We start from the raw sequence: 27,210 nt of genomic DNA on the forward strand, positions 1-27,210 counted from the left end.
GGCATTACAGGCACCAGGACCAGTTCACTGTGCAGAGTTTTGTGTGGGCATGTTCCAAATCCTTTGAGTGTTGCTGAGTACAATTGTAAGGTTATATTTCGTTTTGTTTGAAATTACCAAACTCTTCAACTCCATCAGTGAATTAGCTTCAGGTGCTAGAAATGGGTTTGGAGTCCCAAGAAAATGACTACATAATCTGAACATTTTGGTAAGGCAAAAAAGTTTTACTTCTGCAGGGAAGTCCGAAGCTATGCCAAACCAATGCCAAGCTAAGCAGGGAAGCACACACGTTTTGTGTGTGTGTGTGTGTGTGTGTGTGTGGTGTCTGACTTTTCGTTTTTATTCCCAAGCAACTGGGTTTTTTGCTTCATTCTGAGTGGTCCGAGCCTCAGCCTTACATTCTTACAAGGCGGGAGAATAAGGAGCCAGCAGGCAGAATGCAATCTTTAGAACCTTTCGTGCTCTTGAGCATGTATTTCGATTTCCAGAAGGACTGTGTTAAACCCACTAGTCAAGAGTTAGGTTGAGACCACAATTTTGAAGTAAGCTTTAATTAAATACTGGCTAGGATGACAGACTCTGGCCAGAGTCACATTTTGCAGGGGCTTATAGAGGCAAACACACAGGCTGCTGTATTTCCCATCATGTCCAATCAGGGGCAAGCACATATCCTGATGTACTTTCTGCCTACCTATTTCCTACCAGTATGTGGCCAACATATCCCTGAGGTTGAGTTGGCTTGTTATCTTCCATAAGCAATAACCTCCAGCATTTCAGGAAGTCTCTGCTTTGGGCAAGGGGCTTCTGGATAACAGGCATTTTTCTTTCTTGGATCTCTGGAGCATAGTTTTTGCAACTAAACACTTGAAACATAACTTTCACTCTTACAGCTGACCCCGGAGGAATGTGAATTTCTTCCATGTGGCTTCTCCACATTTTTTTTTAAAAGAACCACCCCCCCCTTTTGTCTTATTGAAGCCTTTGATAGAAAACACAGTACATCTCTTACATTTCCAACACAGAGTGTGTGGTGTTACCAGCATTTCAGATTTTGCCATTTTGAGAGAAGTGTTTAGTCTGTCTCATTTCATCAGGAAAACAAAAGCTGTCTCAGAACTCACTATCAAACTCCACCCAGTCAACTACTACATGCCAAGGCTATGGTGTATGACCATCACTAGACAAAAGAGAGCCTGGGAAATAAGGTCTATATTTAGGTTTATGGTCTTTCTGGTAGAGGACGACAAAAAGTCCTGGTTTCATTTCTGATGTCACGATACAAATATCCTCACAAAAAGGGGAGCTTATTTGCCTTACAACTCCAGGTTATTACCTGTTCTTGTTTTTCTGTTGCTGCAACAAAACACTATGGATAAAAAGAACTTGTGGGAATGAACTCCCGCAGGAGGGAGGTGAAAGAAGGAACTCAAGCAGGAGCCTGCAAGTAGAGACTGAAGCTGAGACTATGCAGTGCTGATAACTGGCTAGCTGTCTGCCTCGCATCATCTACTTTTCTTATCCAGCCCCACCCACCTTCCTGGAGATGGCAACACCCACAGTGGGGTGAGCCCCACTACACCAGTTAGCAATAAAGATGTGGCCACAGGCCAATCTGATAGAAGTGATTCTTCAGATGACACCCTCAGATAATTTTGGGCTGTGTCACATTTACAGCTGAAACTAACCAGGAGACCCCATCCTTTTGTCCACTGGACACACAAATATATCTCACATCACTATGGTTTAAAAAAAAAAACAGTACAGCTTCAGAAGTGTCACAATATTTTAAATTTCAATGTCTATTTAAACGTTTAAAGTCTCTTAGTCATGGCGCCTATAAAAGAAAAACCAAGTTTTATGCTTTCCTATTCCAAAAGAATTTGGGCATAGGAACAAGTAAAGCCCCAAAGTGTAATTCAGTGTCCAACATCGGAGACTCATGATCTAGGTCCAAAGCTCGGCCGGCTAGCACACGGAATTCTTATAGGCTCAGGCCAGCTCTGCCCTGATCCCTAACACAGTCTTTGGTGGGCATCCTACAGTACTAAGATCTCCAGTATCCTGGGGTCTGTACTGCAGCCAAGGCTGTACCTTCACTAATGACCTCTCTTTTGGAACTCTATGATGAGACTCAGCTTCTCTCTATGACCTAAAGCTTCCACGCCGTTAAAGCCAATATTGTGTGGTGGACTTGCACATTACAAGTTCAGCTGCCAGCCCGAGGGACACTAGGCCCCCTCTGGACAGCATCTGTGTGCTGACCCCGAGAAAATACTTCCCAGATTTGCCCTCAGTGATGCTGGTCTCTTACTATTCTCAGCTGATTTTTGTGCCCCAGCTAAGCTGCATCCACAATCTCAGTAGAAGACAGGTTTTACAAAGTATACAGAGTCTTAATGGAAAACACACAAGCCCGGCCTCTATCGCCTGCAATTCTCTCCTACATTCTTAGCTTAAAAGCTCCCATAGAACTCCCATTCCACTCTTAGAACTCACTAGTTTTTCCAACCCAAAGTTCCAGACCTCTCTCCAACCACTCCCAAAACAGTATGGTCAGGTCTGCCACAGCAATAGCCTACACCACTTAGGTGCCAATTTTGGTTCTAATTTGCTTTCGGTGGCCATGATCAATAGCATTATCCAATAGGAGGAGAGGATTTATCCGGCTTAAAATTTCAAATCTCCATCCATCATTAAGGGGAGTCAGGGCAGGCCCTCGAGCAGAGGTAGGAACTGAAGCAGGGTCCGCGGAGCAGTGCTGCTTACTGACTAGTGGGGGAAATATCATCTTCACAGAAAGAATACCTCAATCTAAATATGAAATATGTATGCACATATGGGAAATTTGATATTTGAAATTTGATATTAATATTGTTCATAGATATTAGCTTATTATAACAGTTACTTTTCTGTTGGTATGTCAGATTACTATGACCAGGGGACTTAGAAAAAGAACTGTTTATTTGAGCTTATGGCTCAGTGACAGTTATGGGTCTAAGATGCTTACATATTCTTGATTTAATTTCAGTAGGTTGAATATATTTGAGAATTAACTCACCTAGACTTTCCAACTACTCAGATTACTCCCCGAGGATTCTTACCATCCAATTGAATCTCTAGTAACTTCCTTCTCCATCTCTGTTTCATCAGCTGGGGTCTTTGGTTAGTATTATAAGTTAGGTGTTTGTTAATATTGTTCTTTTTTTTTTTTTCAAAGAAAATCACCTTATTGGATCAATTTTAAATATCTTTGTTTTTATTGTTCTTTTTTTTTCAAAGAAAATTGCCTTATTGGATCAATTTGAAATATCTTTGTTTTTATTATTTCTTGCCATCAGTTACTTCTGTGTTTGGATTGTTCTTAGTTTTTCTAGGACCTAGAGGTTTATTACTGGGTCGTTTGAGATCTCTCTGACTCTCCTTCATGTCATGCTGGAAGCTATAAACTTTCCTTTCGGAGCTGCCTTGCTGTGTGCTGTCAATTTCATTGGACTACTGGATTTTTAAAATTTCTTGTCTGATTTCTTCACCTATCCATTGTTTGTTCAAGAACATGTCGTTCACGGAGCTGGAGAAACGGTTCCGTGAAGAGCACTGGCTGCTCATCCAGAGGCCCTGGGATCAACTCCTAGCACCCACATGGCAGCTCACAGCTACCTGTGACTCCAGTTACAAGGGATCTGAAGCCCTTTTTTGGCTTCCTCAGGAACCAGGCACACATGCATTTCCCAGACATACATGTAGACAAATCATCCATTAAAAAAAGAAGCACATTGTCCCACTTTCGTGTATCTGTGGTTTCCATGGTTTCTCTTGCTTTTGATTTCTATGTTTATTGCACTGTGACCTCAAAAGTTTTATTTTATTTATTTATTTATTTACTTTTAAGATTTAGAAAAACTTGATTTGTGGCTGTTAGGAGCATAAGTGAATTTGTATAACCTGAAAACCATTTCGCGTGACTTAGAATAATGTAGAGCATGCAAGACGGGAGCCTGCCACTTGGCAGCTCAGAGTGGCACCAGGCTCCGGGGCAAGCTCTGATAAACATATCAGATAATGATCAAGCCGAAACAGCTCAGATAGAAGCCAAGCCCAAGACAGGCTTTAATATGCTAATGAATATTAGCCCAAGATGGCACTGAACCAAGTCTAAGCTGTGAGCCCCAATAACAGAACAAAATGCTACTCAGCGATACTTGCTAAACAAAATGCCACAAATATTGGAACTTTAGAAGTGACCCAGAGCATCACACTGCCATGTTCCTGAGATATGGCATCTCAAGCCTCTTCACACAAATCTGTTGCTGAGCTCACACATGCCTGCCCATCAACGCTGCAGCTCTCAAGAACCTTCTGCATCTCTGCCAGAATCAGCCTACTAGGCTGCCCCGGCTCAGGGGTTCCAAAGAGGATGTGGGTTGGGCCTGTTCTCAAAACACCCTCCCTGGAGAAGATTTACCCGGTAGGACCCTGCATCAGCCAACTGTTAGCTGCTTGGTGAGATGTCTGTGAAACCTTTTTAACAGCATGGGATCACAGGAAGTGTTTGTATGAATAGACTGAGAATACTCAGAAGACAAATGTTTTGTGGGCATCTTAGTTGATGAGCCTAGAACATGATCCGTCTTAGAGACATTTCACAGGCTGTTGATGTCGTGGGGTACCCGAGGAAAGACCACCCGAGAGGCCTGAATAAGTCAAATTATATGGAGCCTTTATTCTCTGGTTTGGGCTGTCCCAGGGAGAGTTGTAGCAAGACACAGTGCAAACCTCCGATTTGTTCAAAGTTTTAAATACAAAAACCAAACTTGTGTGGTATATGCAGAAAGGTAGCTGTGGGCCGTCTGCAGGAAGCAAGCGAAATGTTCACAGAAGCAGGAAGATGGCAGTTAATTCCCATAACCTTGAACTCGGAGACACATTATATAAAAATTTATGGCCGGTTTACGTGACCAGTGAATTTTATGACTGGTCTACGAGACCAGTACGATTTATGGCCAGCCTACACAATGAGAGGCAAGTTTACTCAGGATAATTTTTGCACTTAAAAGTACTCCCAAGTACTTTCACAAGACGGCATAAGTGCAGTTCAATAATTCACTACACTGAAAAAAAAATGTGTGTTTTGTTTCTGTTAGCTGTAATTCTGTAGATGTCTGTCATATCCATTTGACCTACGATGTAATTTAATTCTTAGGGTTTTTGTTGACTTTTGGTTTGGATGGCCTATCTAGAGATGAGAAAGGGTAATTGAAATCCTCCACTGTTGTGCCAGGATCAACACGACAGTCAGTGTCCACTAGTGTTTATTGTATGAAATTGGGAGTCCTAGCATTTTTCTTTTGAGCCACAAATATGCATTCCTTTTGATTTTGTGTTTTTACATTCTGATACTTATCAAAAACATACATCGTGATGATAAAAGGCAACTTAGTCTGCTGAAATGACACTTCCGGATGTTAAGCACCCTGTTGCAGGTTGTCTCACTTTTTAAAAAATTATCATCATCATTATCATCATCATTATATCTTTTTTTTTTTTTACAGTCCAGTCATTATCACCCCTCCTGGTCCACCCTCAGACAGTTCCTCATCCCATTTTTCCTCCCCCATTTCCAAGAGGATGCTCCCGCCCCCACCCTCTCCCCCACCCCATCAGACCTTCCAATTCCCTGGGGCCTTAAGTCTCTTGAGGATTAGGTGCATGTTCTCTCACTGAGGCCATACCAGGCATTCCTCTGCCGTGTATGTGTTGGGGTCTCATATCAGCAGGTGTATGCTGGCTGGTTGGTGGCTCAGTGTCTGAGAGATCGCAGGGGTCTTTTGAGACTGCTGATCTTCCCATGGGATGGTACTCCTCCTCAGTTCTTCCAGCTTTTTCCTAATTCAGCCACAGGAGCCCCCAGCTTCTGTTCATTGATTGGGTGTAAGTATCTGCATCTGACTCTTTCAGCTACCTGTTGGGCCTCTCCTAGGCTCCTGCCTGTAAACACATCATAGCATCGGTAAAAATGTCAGGCTTTGGAGCCACCCCTTGAGCTGGATCCCAATTTGGGCTGGTCACTAGACCTCCCGTCCCTCAGTTTCTTCTCCATTTTTGTCCCTGCAGTTCTTTTAGACAGGGGCAATTCTGGGTCAGAGTTTTTTGACTGTAAGATGGCCACTCCATCCCTCCACTGGAGGTGGGCTCTACAGGTAAGGTCTCTCCCTCTGAGTCCTGCACGTCTCTCACCTCCCAGGTCTCTGGTATGGGAGTCTTAGTATTTACTGCACATATATTTACAATGCTTATTTCTTCTGGGTGGATTGTTTTTTTCATTAATACGTAGCAACCATCTTTACCTCTTCTATTAGTTTCAGTTTGAGGACAATTCTTATCAGTTATCTAAAGAGTTGTATTAGATTTTTTTTTTAACCTTTCCTTCGTTTGATCAGTTGGCTCTCAGTCTGTAGATCCCTTTAACACTGTAGGGTGTTGCTTAGATACAACAGATCATTTAATATAGTCTTTTAATTCTATCACTCATTTTGCATCTCTTTATTGGTTACAGCTATGTGAGATAATTTTGAAAGGTATTTAACACTTCCTGTGGTTCTGTCGGTTGTTCTCTGGTTGATTAGATTACTGGCACTGAGGGTCTGCTGGTGTTCGACTCAATGGATTCCTTCCGAGCACTCCTTGTTATTTATTATCAAACTGCAGACAACTGAGAAGAGGGAACCTCAGCTGAGGAGTTGACATCAGACTGTCCTGTGGGCATGTCGGTGGGAAGGGTTTCTTGATTGATGATAAAGGTAGGAAGACTCAGCTGACTATGGGTGGTGTCATCCCCTAGGCTGGTGGGCTCAGGGCATGTAAGAAAGTAGGCTGAGCAAGCCATGAGGATTAAGCTGGTGAGCAGCACCCCTCCACGAGAAACAAGCCAGTAAGCAGCACCATCTATGGCCTCTGCATCAGCTCCTGTTCTAGTTTCTGCCCTGGCTTGGCTTAGTGATGGACTTATATCTCTAATGCAAAATAAATCCTTTCCTCCTGTACTGGCTGGTTTTGTGTGTCAACTTGACGCAAGGCTGGAGTTATCACAGAGAAAGGGGCCTCCGTTGAGGAAATGCCTCCATGAGATCCAGCTGTAAGGCATTTTCTCAACTAGTGATCAAGGGGGGAGAGCATAGCCCATTGTGGGTGGTGCCATCACTGGGCTGGTAGACCTGAATTCTATAAGAAAGCAGGCTGAGCAAGCCAGGGGAAGCAAGCCAGTAAGTAACATCCCTCCATGGCCTCTGCACCAGCTCCTGCTTCCTGACCTGCTTGGGTTCCAGTCCTGACTTCCTCTGGTGATGAACAGCGATGTGAACAGTGTGAGCTGAATAAACCCTTTCCTCCCCACCTTGCCTTTGGTCATAGTGTTTTATCACAGCAATAGAAACCCTATTTAAACTCTCTAAATTATATCTCCAGAACCTTCATGACGGAAAGAGAGAGAGAACTGACTCCTAAACGTTACCTTCTGACCTCACACATACCATTGCAGATGTGCACTCCTGTCCCATGCATGTACGTGTACACATAAAATAAACAAATAGAAAGAATGAAAATGGTCACATATTACACCCTATCTGCTTTCTGTTCGTGTCTTCTGTAACCTTTCAAAATCCTCATTTAATTCTGAAAATGCTACCTTGTCTCAGCCTGCTGAAGAGCTAGGAGAAAGGAAAACTTTTGGTCTGAAAAAACTTTTGGTTTGAAAAAAACGTAGTGTCATGGGTTTTACCTTTTCACTATTCTTAGTCTTCAAGATAAAATAGATTGGAAATAGACTCAGAAGGAAACTTGAGAACAATTTTGCTGGACTTTGAGGGGATAAAATCAACAAAGTAGACAAGCTGGAGATCTTGGCATGTGCTGAGAGGAGGGAGCTGGATCAGAGGAAGAGAGGGAGTCAAGGGTTTCTGAGTTCGAGGTCAGGAAGCCAGGCGGGCTGAGCAGCAGAGGTCTAGAGGCATCCGTGAACACGTGAGTCACAGTTGACTTCAGAGAGGCAAGTGAGGACATCCACAATGCCAGAACAGTCTTCTGGCCAATATCCAGAAATAAAAAGGAGATGAAAACTGAGGATACAAAAAAAGTTATGGTTTTAGAGAACTCAAAAAGCTCACAAACTAGGCAGATTCGTCAGTGGGGGGTTGTAAGCGCTTGTCACTGAGAAAGGCTCCTCTCGCACAGGCCCTTAAATATACAGCTCATTAAGGGGACGCTTGTTTTTCTCCTTAACATTGTCTTCATGTGTATCATTCTGGATGGAACCAGTGGTTTGGCTGTAGGGGTTGGGGAGACATATTTTCCTGTCTAGGTGATTGACAGCCCAATTTTGATTAGCACTTAACAGACGGATCAGTAGTATATCTTTGTCATCTTATAATGTTTTGGCCAACCCAGGACCAGAGGAGATTTAGATCCCATTCTTCTGACCAAAAATTATATAACAGAGCACGCTCAAGAGAATTTAAAAATAACAATTAAAATGCAACTCTGAAATAGTCCCACTTTACTAAGAGAGGAACTGTTCTCCCCTTCACAGGCATCAGCAAAGCCCCCACCACTGCCGCCTTCCTCTGTGCCACGTGGTTTCTCAACTCTGAGACGTTCCCATTGCAGAATGGTCTCCTTCCTTTGAATTAGCTTGTTACCAGGAACACAGGAGATGGGGTCTAAAGCTGATGATGAGGGGTGGGCCATCTCAATGACTTCCTACTAATGTCTGACGACTCATCTAACAGGGATAAAGTAACAAAGAGGAGACCGGAGCACCATGGAGCCAGGCAAGATGGCGGCAACTGGAATGCAAATGGAGCACCTCAGAGGATGATGAGACAGGCGGAGAGAAGCAAAGCAAAAGCGAGAGGCAGGTTCGGTTCACTGTGGTGGTGGACAGTAACGCTTGTAAGTTAAATCCAAATAAGGTTTTATTATCTTCTGTTTAGAGGAAAACAGAGGGTGGGGGAAATCAGAGGGACCCAAAAAAGTTCTAGAATGCTAGAGAGAGTAGCGGGTATGTTTTTAAGGCAAAAGCAAAACAGCCTCCCGCAGCCTCCTCGAGTTAGGCTGGGCCACCAACCCCATATGTCAATTAAAGAGCTAAGCAATGTTATAAATCACAAAGGAAGCATTGATTCAATTTGGCTACATTGGGAGGGACAGAAGGAGTCCAAGTACTCCAGAAGTTTCCACATTTAAGTTCTCACATAAAGTTCAAGTTTAAGTAGATGATGACAGATGTGTAATTAGGCAGTCTGGTTGAGGTGAGGTGCTTCCTTCAATCTAACATTGCCCCAACTGGTTGAGTTATTGAGATGTCCCGCAAGGTTTTGATCCTGTGATCCAAGGTGACTCGAGAGAAGTTAAGGCCACTAACTCATCTCTTAGCCTATAGCCGAAATAACATATGCAAGGTAAAGGTAGGTATGTCAGTTTTTATCTTGCTGTTATTTTGTGGACCGGTGATGGTTTGAGTAAGAATGACCCTTGTAGGCTCATATATTGGAATGCTTTGTCTCAAGTTGATAAAACTGTTTGGGAAGGATTAAGAGGTGTGGCCTTCTTGGAGGAGGTGTGTCACTGGGGGTAAGCTTGAGGTTCCAAAAACCCACCTATTCCCAGTTAGCCTCCTCTCTCTGCTTCTTGGTTGATGTCTCAACATGTAAGCTTTCTGCTACTGCTTTGGCACCATGCCTGCCTGCCTGCATGTTCTCTGCCATGACAGTCATGGACTCACCCTCTGAAATTGTAAACAAGCCCCAAATAAACTCTTTTGTAAGTTGCCTTGGTCATGGTATCTTTAACAGCAACAGAAAAGTAACTAAGACAGGACCCAAGTGAGGAGTCGTGCTTTTTAGCAGAAGTAGCTTTTAAACATCTGTTGAAATTGTCCCTGTTAGTGGTATGTTTTAACTGTTACAAACGTGTACATTTGCAAGTCACGAGAATTATTGGAAAGCAGGTTAATGCTGTGTTCTTGAGTCTTCTTTCCCATCATGGCATCGGCCATGGTGTTCTATAAAAGGAGCAAGTTGCTTCCTTGTTCCCTCCCATGCCCTCTAGTCTGACATAGCATGCAAGATAGTTTTGACATAGTAAATACTGGAGAAAGAAATAATATATTAGACCAGAACGTGGGGAAAATGATCTCTGAGGCCTCTTCCTACCTCACAGACCTATTGTGATACTTGCATTTTTTTTGTGATACTTTTTTCCCCCCGCACAGACAGTTTCTGTGTTGATTTTGAAATTAATCTGTTTTTTTAACAACTTTATTTTACAAAACAAAGATAAATGTACAAATTTTAAGCATTTTTTGCATAAAATTAGACAATACATTTTTGTCAGTACTTTTTTTTTTAAAGGTTTGATAGTGTGATAAAGATCCCACCAGTAACAATGAGCATAAAGTACATGTAAAACAAGATGCAACCTGGAAATAGTCAAAGTTTTCTTGGTGTGTAAAGATTTTTTTTTTTTTTTTTTTTTTACAATGAGCAGACAGTACATGTAATACAGGGTGCAACCCGAAATTTGTCAATGTGTTCTTGGTGGGTAAGGATTGAGCATGACTATTTTTTTTGTTTTGTTTTGTTTTCTTTATTTCTTGGACTTCATACAGTCTGTGAGTTGTTTCTGGGGAAGTGCGAGCCTCTGGGGTTAGCATCCCATTATCAGTGACTGCATATTATGTCTGTTCTTTTGTGACTGGGTTATCTCACTCAGGATGATATTCTCTAGATGCAGCCATTTTCCTAAGAATTTGGTCAAGTCATTGTTTCTGGTGGCTGAGTAGTATTCCATTGTGTATATATACCACAATTTTTGTATCCATCCATCTTCTGAAGGACATCTGGGTTCTTTCCAGCCTCTGGCTATTATAAATAGAGCTGCTATGAACATTGTGGTACATATATCTTTGTTGTGTACTAAGGTGTCTCTGGGGTATATGCCCAGAAGTGGAATAGCTGGGTCTTCAGGTAGTATTATGTCCAATTTTCTGAGGTATCGCCAGACTGATTTCCAGAGTGGTTGTATTAGTTTGCAACCCCACCAACAGTGGAGAAGTGTTCCTCTTTCTCCGCAACCTCGCCAGCATCTGTTGTCATCTGAGTTTTGGATCTTGGCCAATCTGACTGGTGTGAGGTGGAATCTCAGGGTTGTTTTGATTTGCATTTCCCTGATGGCTAAGGATGTCGAGCACAAGAAAACAAAATGACAACCAACAGAATGGGAAAAGATCTTTACCAACTCCACATTAGATAGAGACCTAATATCCAAAGTATACAAAGAACTCAAAAAGCTAGACACCAGAGAATCAAATAACCCTATTAAAAATGGGGTACAGAGCTAAACAAAACGTTCTCAGCTGAGGAATATCGAATGGCTGAGAAACATCTGAGGAAGTGCTCGAAATTAATCTGTTTTGATTGTCCACACTTAGGTGGCAGGGCATGGTAACTTCCTCAGCAACCATTTTCTCCAGGGCTAGAGTCCCCAACTGTAATGGTGGGTTTGCGTTTTCTTTCTTTTAGCAATATCACTTTACTTAGATTTTTGAGGTGTTATTGTTTCACACACGCCCACGAGCACACACACACACACACACACACACACACACACACACACACACACACACAGACTGATGGTTGTATCATTAGGTTACTGACGTGTTAGAACTATGTCTGCAATTTCACTATCAGCTATCTTTTTGCTTTCACTTTTCCCTTTCCTTGGCTGCCTTCCTGTGGATTTTTAAAAACACGCTGCTGTGATAAAGATCACAACCAAAAGCAACTCTGGGAGGAAAGAATTTATTTCATCGTACACTTCCAGGTCACAGTTCATCACCGAGGGAAGTGAGGGCAGCAACCCCAGGCAGGAACCTGGAGGCAGGAGCTGATGCAGAGGCCGTGGAGGAGTGATGCTTATTGGCTTGGTCCTCATGGAGGAGTAATGCTTATTGGCTTGGTCCTCATGGCTTGCTCAGTCTGCTTTCTTCTTCATTCATAAACCACTTTCCAGAAATCGCATTGCCTGAAGTAAAATAAATCCATCCACATCAAGAAAATGCCCCGTGGGCTAAACATTTTCTCAGTGTGGTCCTCTCCTCTCAGACAACTCTAGCCTGTAATATGGATTGAGTTAACAAAAAAACCTACCACTCTACCCAGCTTACTTCATTTATAGTGTTTTTGCATGTGTGTGTGTGTGTGTATAACAAAGTTATAACAAAAATATTTCTTTAATGTGTCCACACTGTTTAGAGGAACAAAGAAATTCCTTGTCCTCCACTTCTTATCCCCAAGTCTGTTTTCAAGGTTTTAACATGAGGCTTAGATTGAAATAGAGAACAAGAGATATGCATGGATAAGCATCCCTATCAAGGTGTGGTCCTGCTCATCCTCACTGACTGGGGATGCAGTCTCTCCTGTAAGGTCATCTGGCAAGTTGCCAGAGCTGTATGAAATCTCCATGCAGGAAACAGGCTGCCCTTCCGACAGGCAGCAGGCTCACAGACTTTTCCATCTCTACGCATGAGACCCTTGGGAAATTCCAATTTTTGGGGGTGCATTGCATCAGTGTGATGCACCTGCAGAGAAGGTCTTGAGTGTCTAGTTTGAACATCTTAATTCTTGCCATGATGCTTCCTTTGCTTTCACCCCCATTCTTGAGGTGAAACGGGCAAGGCACACACATGTATAATAAACAGAAGACAAATAGGGAGATGTTAGAAGACATTCAGTTAGTGTCAGGCTACCACACACAAAAACAGTTTCTCCATAATCTGTAGGCCTTAGTTACTTTTGGAACAGCTGCCAGAAGTGGCTTCATTGTTGTTGTTTGCTTTAAGACAGTCTCACCATGAAACCCAGAATCATCTCAAACTTAGTCTTCCCACTTCAGCCTCCAAAAATTCTAGTTTTATAGGCATGTGCTACCAACTCAGCATGGCTCCATTTTTATTTTGATAATTTAATCCTTGTCTCCGAACAATATTCTCTGATGACACTGATGATTAGCCATCTGGTGGCTTGGTTTCAGTTACTTCTCATCTATGAAGTTCTTTCCAGAGAATGATCCAAAATAGCTGTACTTTTAGTTTTTTGAGTGAGTGAATTTGTTAAGCATGCAGTGAACAAAAATAAAGCAAAAAAGCAAGTTGTAGATAGGTAGCAAAACATTCAATTTGTTGATTAAAGCATCCACCAGAAATGACTGGGGAAGCCCTATGAGACAGACAGCTCAAGTTTAGATTACAAGATTTTAGTTGATATACAGCATATCCTCCACTCCCCAGGGTTTCTAAGTAAAAGAGCATATAGAAAGTAACAGAAAAAGATTCATTGTGTCATCCAATGGGAGAGGCCCTAAGGCTCATCTGCTTGAATATTTGGTCTCAAGTCAATGGAATTATTTACGAAGGATTAGGAGGTGTAGCCTTGTTGGAAGAGATATGTCATTGGTGTGGGCTTAAGGTTTCAAAATCCCACACATTTCCAACTAGCTCTCTCTGCCTCATGTTTTTTATTTTGTTTTTTATTTTATTTTTTTAATGGATTTCAGGATGTAATCTTTCAGCTACTGCTTTAGCACTAGCTTACCTGCCTGCTGCCATAATCACTTCCCTGATGGTTGTACTGCCTGTTTTGTGTCAACTTGACACATGCTGGAATTATCACAGAGAACAGAGCCCAAGTTGAGGAAATGCCTCCATGAGATCCAGCTGGAAGGCATTTTCTCAACTAGTGATCCATGGGGGAAGGCCCAGCCCATTGTGGGTGGTGCCACCCCTGGGTTGGTAGACCTGGGTTCTATAAGAAAGCAGGCTGAGCAAGCCAGGGGAAGCAAGTCAGTAAGTAACATCCTTCCATGGCCTCTGCATCAGCTCCTGCTTCCTGACCTGCTTGAGTTCCAGTCCTGACTTCCTCTGGTGATGAACAGCAATGTGGAAGTGTAAGCTGAATAAACCTTTTTCCTCTCCAACTCGCTTCTTGGTCATGGTTTTGTGCAGGAATAGAAACCCTGAAAATGGCCTTGGACTTCAACCCTCGTGAGTCCCCCAAATAAACTTTTTCTTCCATAAGTTGCCTTGGTTATGGTGTTGTATCACAGCAATTAGAAAGTAACTTAAGACAGAGGTCAAAGGTATTTCTGTGACAAAACTGATGATACTTGTTTGGGGGATGTCTGGAAGACTTCAAGCTAGAAATACAGTTAAATATTATAAACAGAGATTAATGGGCCATCCTAGTAGGGCTTTGGAAGATATTAGTACTAATTGCAGGTAGACTATGGAGGTCCAGCTTGGGAGGTTTCAAATGGGGGGAAGTAATATTAGCAACTAGACTAGAGGACATTTTTATGCTGCTTTGGTAAATAATATGGCTGTTTTTTGTCCTTGTCCTAAATTGAAAGGTATTTTATTAAGTTCATTGGTGGAGGGAAGTTCAAAACAGTCTAATATTAATTTTGCCAAATGGTTATTAAAAAGAGCAAGTGTGTGTGTGTGTGTGAGAAAAAGCACCAGGAAATTTAATGTTGGAAGCAGGACGTAGGCTGAAAGAGGTGAGAAGAAGGAGGAGAGGCCAGATCCAAAGTGGAATAAAGGAATGACCTCAGGGCAAGACCCCACCCAGCTCAGCTTCCACGTTTCACATAAAAAAAAAAAAAAAAAAAAAAAAAAAAAGGTCTGAGGAATTTTATGCTCCTAATAAGCAACAACAAAGGGAGATTTCTGCAAAAGTAATTCAAAGGGTCAGGGTTCCATCTTAAGCAGGCAGTTAGACCTTGCTACTTCATTCTCACACTTCTGGTCTTAGAGTCTTGAAGGATGCAAAGGAAAAAGATTGTGGAATCTTTCTCTGTGGTCAAGGGGAGCTGCTACAGCCAGGCAATAGGTAGCAGGGCAGGCTTTTGCATGGAGTCCCTGAAAAGCCATTGTATGAATCTGTGAAAATGAAGCCTGGTTTGCATTGGAGACCCCAAGATGTTGGCAATGCCAGAGCTATGAGACATTGGCCAAGGAGGGCTTTCGACAGGGCATGGTACCAGTCTAAGAAAGAAAAACGTGGTCTGGGTAGTGAAGCTGGAGGAGCAGAACCATCAGACATAAAGCTACAGGATTTGGAGTTTTGTGTGCTGGGTTTTGTTCTTTCTTTGGTTAGTATGTCCTATGTCCCCCTTCCTTCCTTTTTGGAATGCTAATATATATTGTGTGCCTTTACATGTTGGAAGTATGTGATCCGCCTTTTATTTTCCAGGGGATTACTACTAAGAGACTGGATTGGATTGTCTCAGAAGCGACTTTGGACTTTTACATTGTGTTAGGACTGTAAAATACTATGGGGACTTTTGAAGTTAACTCAATGTGTTTTACATTATGATACAGCCATGAGCCTATGGATGTCAGGGGGTGGGAAGTGGTGGTTTGAGTGATAATAGCCTCATATGTTTGAGTAATTGGTTCCTACTCTGTAGAACTGTTTGGGAAGGATTAGAGGTGTGCCCTTGAGGCAGTGCATCTAGGGATGATCCTTGAGGTTTCAAAAGACTTGTCTGATGATCCGTTCTCCCCCCACAACTGCCTCTCTCTCCCTCTCTCCCTCCCTTCCTTCCTCCCTCCATCTCTCCTAATTGCAGATCAAAATGTGAGCTCTCAGCTGTCCCTGCTGCCATGTCTTTGCTCTGACATAATGGACAAATGATGGCCTTGCTGCTGAAATCATAAGCCCAACACTTTGCTTTACAAGTCACCTTGAAATGGTGTCTTATTCCAGCAATATAAAAGAGACCAAGACAAGAGATTCCCATGAAGAGCAGACCTATCTCTTTATAGCTGACTTTTGGCTTCTTGTTGACTTTTTCCCCCAGACAGAAAAAATAAACTTATGACATAAACTCCACTAATCCCTTTGACCTGAGGACAACTCCCTTCCAGGGAGAAACACTAAACCCATACCAGTAACTCCACCCACCCCTGAGACCCACCTAACCCACAAGGTCCACATGTCTTAAGCCTACCTTCCTCTCCAGGTAGAGAAACTCCCTACATCATATAATAATCAAAACTATAAATATACGAAACATACAAAGGATATTAAAAATTGCAGGAAAAAAGAACAAGTCTCACACAAAGGTAGATTCATCAGAATCACAGCCGACTTTTCAGTGGAGACTGTGAAAGACAGAAAAGGTGGGATTAGTGTTCTATGAGCTATGAAAGATCACAGATACCAGCTCAGACTACAATTCTCACCAAAACTATGAGTCATAATCAACAGAAAAAGGAAAGCTTTCCTTTACAAAACAGATGAAAGGGATGTATATCTACTAAGCTAGCTGTACAGAGAACACTAGAAAGATATTTAGGTCTGAAGAGAAGATTAAACATTCCCAAGGAAAAAGGAACAAGTAATTTCAGATCATTAAATTTTAAATGTCAAGAACACTAAAACAACAAAATGACAGGAATATATTCTTCAGTAGTTACACTTAACATTAGTGGTTTTGGCTCTTCAGTGAAGAGACACAGGTTAATAGGTTGGATCAGAAAAGAATATTCATCTTTTTTTCTGCTTCCAAAGAAACATAAGTCATGACCAATAGAAGACATCACTTTAGGGTATTTCAAAGTCTATGGAACTAAGAAACAACCAAGCATAGGTATTCTACTTCCTGGTAAAACAAACGTCAAGCCAAATATAACCAGAAGAGATGGGGGGAGGCATTTTATAGTTTTAAAGGAAAAATTCACAAAATAAGATACTACAATTTTAAACATACATACACCAAACTTAGAAGTGCCCAATTTCATAAATTAAAAAAAAAAAAAAAAAAACCACACACACGTACATTTAGTAGCACAGATCAATGCCAACACAGTGATAGTGGGTGGTTTTAGTATCCCATTCTCATGAATAAAGAGGTCATCTAAAAAAAAAAAAAACTAAGATAGAAAAATTATGCTGTTAAATGAAACCATTAATCAAGTGGACTTAGGTATCTATAGAACATTCCACTCAAACACTAAAGAATACACATTTTCAGCAGTCCACAAGACTTTCTCCAGATAGAGAGCACATATTAGAATACATAGCAAGTCTCAAAAAATACAGGAAAATGGATTTTCAGTCAGCATTTCACCTGAGCACTGTGAATTAACATTGGGGATCACCAAAAAAAGGAAAGACAGAAAAGCACACAATTTTATGAAAACTAAATGATACACTTGGCTTGTCATTTGATTGGGTATGGGACTAAATCAGGAGGGGAAATGTAAAATTCCTAATACTGAATAAAAATGGCAACAATTCATAGCCAATGGACACAAGGAAGGCAGTTCTAAGTGGAATATTCATAGACCTAATGGCCTGTATCAAAAGACTTGAGAGATCTCAGATCACTGGCTGAATAATGCTCACAAAGGCCTTAGAAAAGGAAGAGCGGTGAACGCCCCCAAAAAGTAGACAGGAAGAGCTAATCAGGGCTGCGATGAATGGGAATGAGCAAATACAAAGGTCAGTGAAACAAAGAGCTGATCTGTCCTTCTTAAGTTTGCTTGTTTGTTTTACTGCCCTTGTTTTGTTGTCAATTTTACACAAACTAGGGTTACCTGGGAAGAAAAACCTCAGTTGAGAAAACACCTTCATTCTATTGCTTGTAGCCCCAGTGCAATGGTTAAAGCTTATTTCCTGGAACTTTACTTGCTCTCTTTCTTTCTCTTTTAAGCTACCATGCACAAATCAATAATTAACATCTCTTTAGAACTTGTCCTCCATGGTCTGCTTCTTTCACTCTCGAAGACAACCCAGCAAGGTGTAGAGGCTCATGCCTTTCCCCCTAACACTGGAGAGGCAAGGGAATTCCAGACCATTCCAATGTTTATAAAGAGTTCCAGGCCTGGGGGAATAGCGTTCAATAAATAACAATTGAAGTAGTGAGCTAATGAGTTAAGGTTGGGTTTATTATCTTGACAACTCAAATGTAGTCTATGATTATTTTAAAACTTTGGGAAATATACAAAAGTAGAAGGAAACCTACTAGAATTCAATACTTACACTTACAGTAAGTCTTTCTGTTCCCTTTTATCCTCTGTGAAACTTTGGTTGATCTTATATGGTTATTTTTGTAACATTTGACAGAGAATTCAAACTTCCTGCAGCCGTATACTTTCTTGCCCTGTTATGTTACATTTGTTTATATTCATTGCCCCTTATTCTAAAAAGACATTCAGTCTATCAGAGATACACAAGTCCAGGATGTCTTTGCACCTACTGAGAGCTCACAGAGTGAACAAGACAGTCTGAGAAACTTGCTTTCTAGTGGCTGGAAATAGGGCTTGCGTCTGACCTTTCTGTCTATACCTTGGCATAGTACCTTTGAAATCTGCCTGACAGAGATGCAGGTTGTCTAAAGAGACCTTTATGGTCTCCACTCTTGCTGTCATACAATGGTCTACTAATGCTGAAAGAAGACAAACCCTAAATCCTGAGCCAGCCAATGGGGGACTTTTCTTCTGGAAAGAGATTTACAATCTGTTACACCTCTTTTCCAGGAGAGGCAATGACCCATCATTGGTCAGTGGTGGGTGGGTCTACACCCTGACCAGGACTCCTCACATATGTGTAACTCTGGTCCTCTGTTTAAACCCCAACCTCATTTCAGGACCCTCCAGAACGGACCTGAAGCAGGGGGAGCTCTGTTTCTCTTCCCAGGTCACACTGACTAAATTTGCCTTTTCTCTTCCCCACTATTAATCTGGCTGTTTTAATCTGCTTATTGGGGGTGAGTGGATTACCCCTGCTTGTTGGGGAATAGACTGAAACCCTAAATTAGGTAACATCTGCCTTTGCCTCCTCTTCTGGAAGAGAGCATGTCTGAAGGTTTGGTCACAGCAGTGGCCTCCCCAGAGACCAAATGAGATCCACTCCATTCTGCAGGTATTTGCATCCAACTTTGTTGTTTGTACGGAATGAATGTTAAGTAAGCCCCACCCCAGTAACTGGCATGTGCATGCTTTTCCTTTCTTACAATTCCCCAGAGGCTTGGACTCTTGATTAGCCCAACCCTCTACCCTCCCAAGTTCCAGGATTCTCTGGCTAGGAGGTTGCAAAAGGGATGGCATGTATAGGTTTCTCTGAAGCCAGTGTTACCAGGGAAACTGAATTCCTGTTGGGAATTCTTAGTCTCCATAATAAAATAGCATAGAAACAGACTCAGAAGAAAATTCAAGGACAATTTCATCAGTGTTTAAGAGAAAAACTTAGCACAGGTTAATTGAAAATCCCAGCAGCCACCAGGAGGAGGGGTGGAGGGAAAAAAATCTTGCCTTTTAAAATGAGTCATGAGATAGAAATAGATGTACTATTAAGAAAGAAAAACACACTCTCGGGAAAGAGAGCAGGCTATGGAGCTAAGGGAAGAGTCCAGAGAACATGTACCACACAGTGTATGCATTTTTACACAGACCTCCCTCTCCTTGCTGTAGTTTGCTAGCTGGCTTCGTGCATGTTGTCAACATTAAAAAAGCAAAACCAAACCAAACCAAACCAACCAAACAACAACAACATACCCTCAGCTCTCATCTTAAAGGGAATAAGAGGGTTTATCCTGAAGCCACGACATGGCCAGAGAACACAGATGTAGGTGACCCCAAATTCTATGTTCCAACGTGGAAGCAGTTGCACTGGGTTTGTATAATTTTAAAGAACAACTGACATCATAGGTCAGGGCAAGTTTAAAATACATTGTGGGTACACCAGGGAGGCAGATACAGTAAGATGGGGAAGCTTCATTCTTTAGGACCACAACGCCATCTGATGGCATTCTTAGTTCTCTGATTGATGAAAGCTAGTGTACTAGTGAGCTAATAGCCTTTATTATTTATTTATTTATTATCACAAGTGTCTGTTCAGATAGAGTGGGGAAGAAATGGTTGGCCCAGAAGGCTAAAACTAGCCCAAGATACCTACAAGACTCCAGTCTCTCCACAGCACTGGAATTCTAATCAGTCCATCAGCGTCTGCAGACTCTGACTCCTTCTAGGAGTTGTTCACAGCCCGCCACAGCTTCCTCTTCAGAATTTTCATTCACAATTCACAGTTCTCTTGGGTGATGCCAGGGTAAGGAAGAACTTCAGTCCTCCTCTGCTGAAGTTCTTCTAAGTGAGCTCTGCTCAGTGCTCCTTTGGGACTATGGGAACTGACTAGTTTCTCTCCAGCAGCTCTCTCCCTCCCCCTTCCATCACCACCTCATAGTTTAAAAGATCAGATTAGAATTTATGTAGCCATGTACAGAAGACGGAGGAGCCCGAAATGTAAAATGGCTCTCTGGTTTAAGGATAATATTCAATAGAAGCAGATACAGAAGTTGCGTCCTGGTAAAAGTAGCTTTGGTCCTGTTTCACGGATTAGAAAGTAGGCAGCATTTTAGTTCCTACTCTCCTATTGGATCAAGACTTTTTTAATTTAATTTTTTATTGGATATTCTCTGTACTTACATTTCAAATGTTACCCCCCACTTCCATCCCCCCTCCCTCTACTTGCTTCCATGAAGAAGCTCCCTCTCCCAATCACCCTCTCCACCTCAGTGCCTTGGCGTTCCCCTATACTGGAAGAAAACTTCACCTTCACTGGACCAAAGGCCTCTTCTCACATTTATGCCGGACAATGCTATCCTCTGCTGCATATGCACCTGGGGCTATGGGTCTCTCCGTGTGTGCTCAGTGGTTGGTGTTTTAGACCCTAGGAGTTCTGGAGGGTTTGGTTGGTTAAAATGTTGTTCTTCCCATGAGGTTGTAGACCCTTTCAGCTCCTTCAGTCTTTTCTCTAGCTTCTTCATTGGGGTCCCCGAGTTTAGTCTGATGGTTAGATCAAGATTTTAAAATGGTTCTTATAATGGCTAGAGTGGTTTTACAACCATACTCTACTGCAACAGGGTCATTGTACAAGTGGCTCCCTTTACACACACACACACACACACACACACACACACACACACACTCATGAAACACAGACATGGACACGGCAAGAGGGAGGGGCTTCTATTTATACTAATTCTTCTAATTCTGCCAAAAGATCTGGGCTGTGATAATCCTTCCTTTAACACTAGACTTTATTATGTGAACTATTCACTGGTCTCTGAGGTTGCAGGTGAGTCTTGCTCTGGTACATAAAGGCCAGGGTTTGCTGGGTTTTTGCTTGTCTGCTTTGTATCCTCAACAAAGAACTGAGCAAGACACAGAATGGTAATAGTGAAAAGATGGATTTACTATAAGTCAAAAAGATACAATGCCCACCAAAGGCAGAGTGGTTCTAGTAAATCCAAGAACCCCCTGCTCTCCAGCCCCTGGAGGTTTTCCTTTCAGAAGGGAAATAAAAGGGTCTCTGAAAAGATCCATTTTTGGCTGTCTGTGTTTTCTTTGTTTATTAGAAGGGATTTGTACTACCTATAGGTTATCTCTCTGCTGGTGAAATGAGCCAGTTCAAACCATATTAGATTGTATTAAATGCAGGTTTATTGGGAAGCTGCTCTCAGGAGAGTGAGGCCAGGGAAGGAGAGAGAGATGGGGAGGAGGGAAAAAAGAGAAAGCAGAAAGAAGGAAAAGGGGGAAAGAAGAAGAGGAGGAGGAGGAGAAGGAAACAAAATGCTTGGATTATATAGCAAAGAGCCTCTGGGAAAGTTCAGAGTTGGGGGTGGGGTTTGCAGGTAAGGATTGAGGAATGCTGGGAGAACCTGGAGGCCAGGTCTGCTTTGAGATGTAAAATATGCACCTCAGCCCTTTGTCCTGCTGTCTGAAACCAAATAACCATCTTGGTTGCTGGTCCCCTGAGCTGGTTTTCTTACAGCTTACAGTTATACATCTGACCTTAACTTTCTGCCTCACTAGTAAAGCACACCGTGAGCTTCTTCTTGCATTCATTCTGGTTTGCCTTCTGCATTTTCATATGACCCACGCTAGGCTGTAATGTCACCGAGGGGAGGGACCCGGCCTATTTTTGTTCATTGTGTCTCTGGTGCTTAGCAGAATGGCACCCTAGAGCATGATTATTCTTAATAATATTAATAAATATTGTTTGAATGAAAGAATGGGTAAGAGGCACGTATACTGAAGCAATAAGAGAACCAGCGAGTTTGTTTGCCAGATGTCCAAAGTTGAAACCCAAGTATGAAACCTTGGCTAATAACATAATCTATGTCACTGTTTCCGTGTCTGTGAAGTGAAGATATGACAAGCCTCAAGAGGAGGTAGACACACACGTAATGAACCCATTAGTGACCATGGCCACAACCACCATTTTCTACTCTTGGTCAATAGTCATAAAGACTATTATTTTATATGTATCTTGATATTGTTTTATGATTATTTCAGCAGATGCATTTTCTAGAAGGCGGGTTGTCTGGGATTATTATTTTTTTTTGTGTGTGTGTTGTTTTTGAAAGATACAGTTTTATGTTTTTTTTCCTGATAAAGAGTGGTGAGAAGCCAACGCCCCTGTTAGGTTCTAGATCAGCAGAACTGAGACACTCGGTGCTTAGTCAGTGATGATAAGCAATTACTCAAAGCAAGGCAACTCGGTGTGCATAGCTTGTCATGGCCTCCCTTGTTCCTTGGGGGCTTACTTGGAAATATAGCTTACACAGCCAGGATTGGATTATGGGACTTGAGTGAATCCTCTTTCCTCGAGATTCCAAACCAATGTGAGAACTTAGCAACGCAGAAGCTTCCCAGACCCGCCTCCCATGAAACCGCTGTGTCATCCAGACTTGACACCAGCTGGGAGGCTTTGAAGTTTAGGCTGTTGCTACCATGTCTTAGCTGTGCCTAACCTGGGGCTTTTTTTCTTTCTTTGGCTTTCTAAGGCTCTTGCTGTGTAGCCCAGGCTGGCTTTTAACTCACCGAGAAGTTTCTGTTTTGAAATTCAAGAGAGACACAAAGGTAGATTATCCTTTTGGATAAGAGATCATTAGAAGAGTAATTAGCACCGTGAACAGACAAGACATCTGTGTGGCAGAGACTTTAATGAGAGTTTAGGACCATCGGCCAGGGCGTAGGTTCCTTTTCATAGAACTCAGGGGAAGGGAGCATTTCACACTGTAAGGGAGCCATGAGGCTCATGAATAGTCAGTCTACAGGACGGGCCTGCAACCAGACAGCCCCAATTCCTGAAGGGGAGAGGAGGCAGAGAAGGGAATTCTAAGGAAGGAATGTGGCTCTGAGGATGTAGGGAAGGCTCCTTAATTAAGGGGCACCCTTGATACAGATGGAAGATGTGCCACCAACAGTTCTGATGTTCCAGAGTCTCACTGCCTAAGCCTGTGACTGTCCTTGAGGGACTGAGGGTGTCATGGTGGCACCTGCATCTAGGGAGTCTGATATGGGCTTAGAGATGATGTAAGGACAGGCTTGTCATTTTCTTCATAGGGACTGCAAGAATGAGGCTGCAGTGAGTGGGTGTGATTTGAGTAACATTCCCTGTGTAGCCCAGGTTGGCTTCAAATGGCACTATTCCTCTTACCCCTGCCTCATGAGTACTGAGATTGCAGATGTGAGCCACCCCAGCATCTGGCCTAGGGGTTTTCACTTTAACTTAAGGGTTTTCCATGAAATAGAGAACCTTCCCAGCCTGTGACTCACCAGCAGTAAGCGTGGCCTCTCATACTATACAACTTACACATTTCTTATAAATTTAGGGAGATGTTCTTTCCTTCTGAGGCCAGAGACAAAAACATTAAAACTCAGAGTATTGGAATTCTATAAACCCCACCCCACAGTTACCTGGCAATAACCAGGTATGCTCTGCCCCCCCATTACCTGGCACTATAAAAGGGGCTGCTTGCCCCCTGCTCTCTCTCTCTTGCTCTCTTGTGCTCTTGCTCTCCCCACCCCTGCCCCTCCTTTTCCCATTCCCTTCCCCCCTCTCTCTTCAGGTGCTCATGGCCCATTTCTACTTTTCTACTTCTCTACCTCTCTACTCTCCTCTTCTCTCTCTCTGCCTCTACTGCCCTCTTAGCTCCCTCATGACCTGAATAAACTCTTCTATACTAAATCATCGTGTGGCTGGTCCCTCAGAGGGAAGAGATTCCCAACATGGATCCCCCAGAGGCATCTCCTTTTCCCTCATGTCTCACACTTCCATGGGCCACATCTCCCCTCCTCCATACTCGCTTCATTTTTTTAACTCATAGAGAGAACATGTGAGGGAAAGGGGGAGCTCTCACTCCAGAGTCTAGCTGAAAACTCTCGCCAGTTGAAAATCAAGGATTCTAAGGGAATTAACAACATTTGCTGTGGAGGTTGCTGACAGAGGAACAATGTAGGACTGACAAGATGGCTGCCATGCTTGAAAGGCCTGAGTTTGATCTCCAGAAGCCACATGATGGAAAGAGGTGCCCAACTCCTATAAGTCATCCTCTGTCATATGTGCCCCACAACACACACACACACACACAAATATACAAATAGATTAGATAGATAGATGATAAATAGATTATATAGATATAATTTTAAAAGAATAACAATAAACCAGCCAGAAGACCTGAATGTTTAAGATCTCATATGGGGTCTCTCTCCTTTCCACAAATTCCCTCATTCCTCACAAACAAGACCATTAATTCTGTCTACATTGAAGGTACCCAAACTTCCTTCATTCCTGTTATCTAAAGATGCACTTTATCAGCTGTAATCTTGTCAGGTATGCCTCAGGACACACTCTATCATCTCATTTAAATGCCTTAGTAACTCTTGGAAATCACCAAAACCTTTTACCTGACTCTTGTAAAGACAACAAATGAAAGCTCTTTGTGAAGCCTGCACCCATGGTCTCAGTCATGTTTCCATTTCTTCCTCAAAACCTTTCTATTAACCCCAGCTTTTAAATCTGTCAAAAATGCCCCTTACACATATCCCAAAAGCAAGCAGAGCAAATACAGGTTTATTAAGAGAAACTGAGAAAGAATGTCCGAGAGAGAGAGAGAGAGAGAGAGAGAGAAGAGAGAGAGAGAGAGAGAGAGAGAGAGAGAGAGAGAGAGAGAGAGAGAAAAGAGAGAGAGAGAAAGAGAGAGAGAGAGAGAGAGAGAGAGAGAGAGAGAGAGAGAGAGAGAGAGAGAGAAAGAGAGAGAGAGAGAGAGATATGCTACAAGGAACGAATACCTGAGATGATTTTTTAAAATAAACTTCAGTTCTGCTTCCTACTGGTTCATCAAATTCTTTTCTGCAGCAAAATCCAGAATCCATCTTTGTCTTAGCTGCGGTCCTCAAAAGATGAAGGAACCTCTCAGGCTGCTTTGGGTGCAGGATACAGTGATCCCTCCATTTCTCCCCTTCTGACAAGTCTACCTTCACTGCCTATGTTTTTCAAAACCTATCTGGTTTTAGTATACTCTAAGAAGACAAGAATCAGCACGTCCCCATACTACCTACATGCTTGTCCACACGTGTGTCTATGTGCACGTCTCATAATGGTGTTAGGGGGTCACCCTAGAGGCTTTTAGTTATTCACATTATTATTTTTAAGCCTCAGTCTTTGTTGTGATTAGTTTTAAATGTCACCTTGCTACAACCTAAAGTTACTTGAGAGCCCAAGTGAGGGAATGCCTAGTTCAGGTTGGCCTGTAGACATTTCTGTAGATTGATTAACAGATATGGAAAGACCGGGTGGCTGGTGCCATTTCTTAGGCAGGACAAAGCTGGAAGAGAGCAAGCAAGCAGGCGGCCAGGGAGCATTTTATTTTTCTTTGCTCCCGACTGTGGATGTGATACGACTAACCGCTTAAGTTCTTTTCCTCAACCTTCCCCTCATTAACAGATTCTAACTTGTAAACACCCTTTTCCCTAAGTTTTTCATTTTCAGTGTATTGTGTCACAGAAAGAGAAATGAAACCAGAGCAGTCTTATTATGCAGATGAGGGCCTGAACTGTTGTATTTTTTTTTTTAATTTAACAGTTGTATGGAGATATAAGTCATATGCCAGTAAGTTCATTCAAAATATACAATTATATGCTTTTTTCCAGCCTCACAGAGGTCAGCAAATGACTTGAGGATGTTTTTGCGACTCTGCGAAGGTTTCCAGGTCTCATGGCGATCACCTCCATTTCTCTCCAACACTCCTCGGCCCAGAGCAACCCCAGCACCACTGGTTTCTTCCCGGTCTCTATGAATTTGTCTAGTCTTAACACTTCATAGGAAAAGAGCAACACAGCCCATGGTCCTTTGCACTTGGCCTTTTTGTTTAGCACAATGATTTTACTGCCCCGTTTTTTAAATCCCTTTAATTAACAAAGAACATCACATTATCTGTTTATCCTTTCATGGTCACTCATCTTTCTTCTCCTTTTTGACAGTTTTGAATAGTGTTCATCTGAATATTCAGGTTCAGGTTGCTGTGTGGACAGTTTCATCTGGTACATATCTAGGAATGAAATGAACACGTCATGTGACAACCCTGTATTTAACAGTTTGAGGACCCACCAGCCTGTTTTCCAAAGTGGTCACATGAGTTCTCCTGTCCACCTGCAGTTTCTCTATAGGCTTGTCAGCGTCACCATCTGCCTTTCTGATGATCTGCATCCCGGGTGTGGGGTGTGAATGGATGTTTCCTTATGGTTTGCACCTGCATGTACCTGATGGCTAAACCTTGTCGGTTTCTGAATTTAACTATTTAGAGTCCTTGTTTTCCTCACCTTAGCGCTTTCATGGTCTGTGATTCCATGTTCATGTTTCCCTTACAAATCCCAGAAATCCACAGGGGTAGACAATGCACCATTGTCTTACCAGAAGCGGTAAAACCAGGGAAAGAAACATTTAGTATGCAAGTGGCTTATTGGGGGATGGGGGGAGAAAATTGAGTCTAGAGAAACCTCAGTTGACTTTATATCCTTGTTACATGTGTATTACAAAGCTTAGAAGGAAATCAGAAAACAATCTCTTTCATCGAATCTTCTGTTAACCTTCAAATGCCTGGGGCTCACTCACAGAGGCTGACACTTAAAGTGCCTCTTCTGACGGGAGAAGGATGTCCGTGATCTGTAAATCTCACTGTGGGTGTGAACTGACGGACTGAGGAAGTTCATGGAAGTCACGTGAAGGGTGAGTGGGGGGCTGGGGATGTAACTTACAAGGTCGAGTGCGCACCTGTCTGCCTGAGGCACTGGTCCCAGTTCCCAGCACC

The sequence above is a fragment of the Micromys minutus genome (assembly GCF_963924665.1).
Source record: "Micromys minutus genome assembly, chromosome: 17".
Classification (NCBI taxonomy): domain Eukaryota; kingdom Metazoa; phylum Chordata; class Mammalia; order Rodentia; family Muridae; genus Micromys; species Micromys minutus.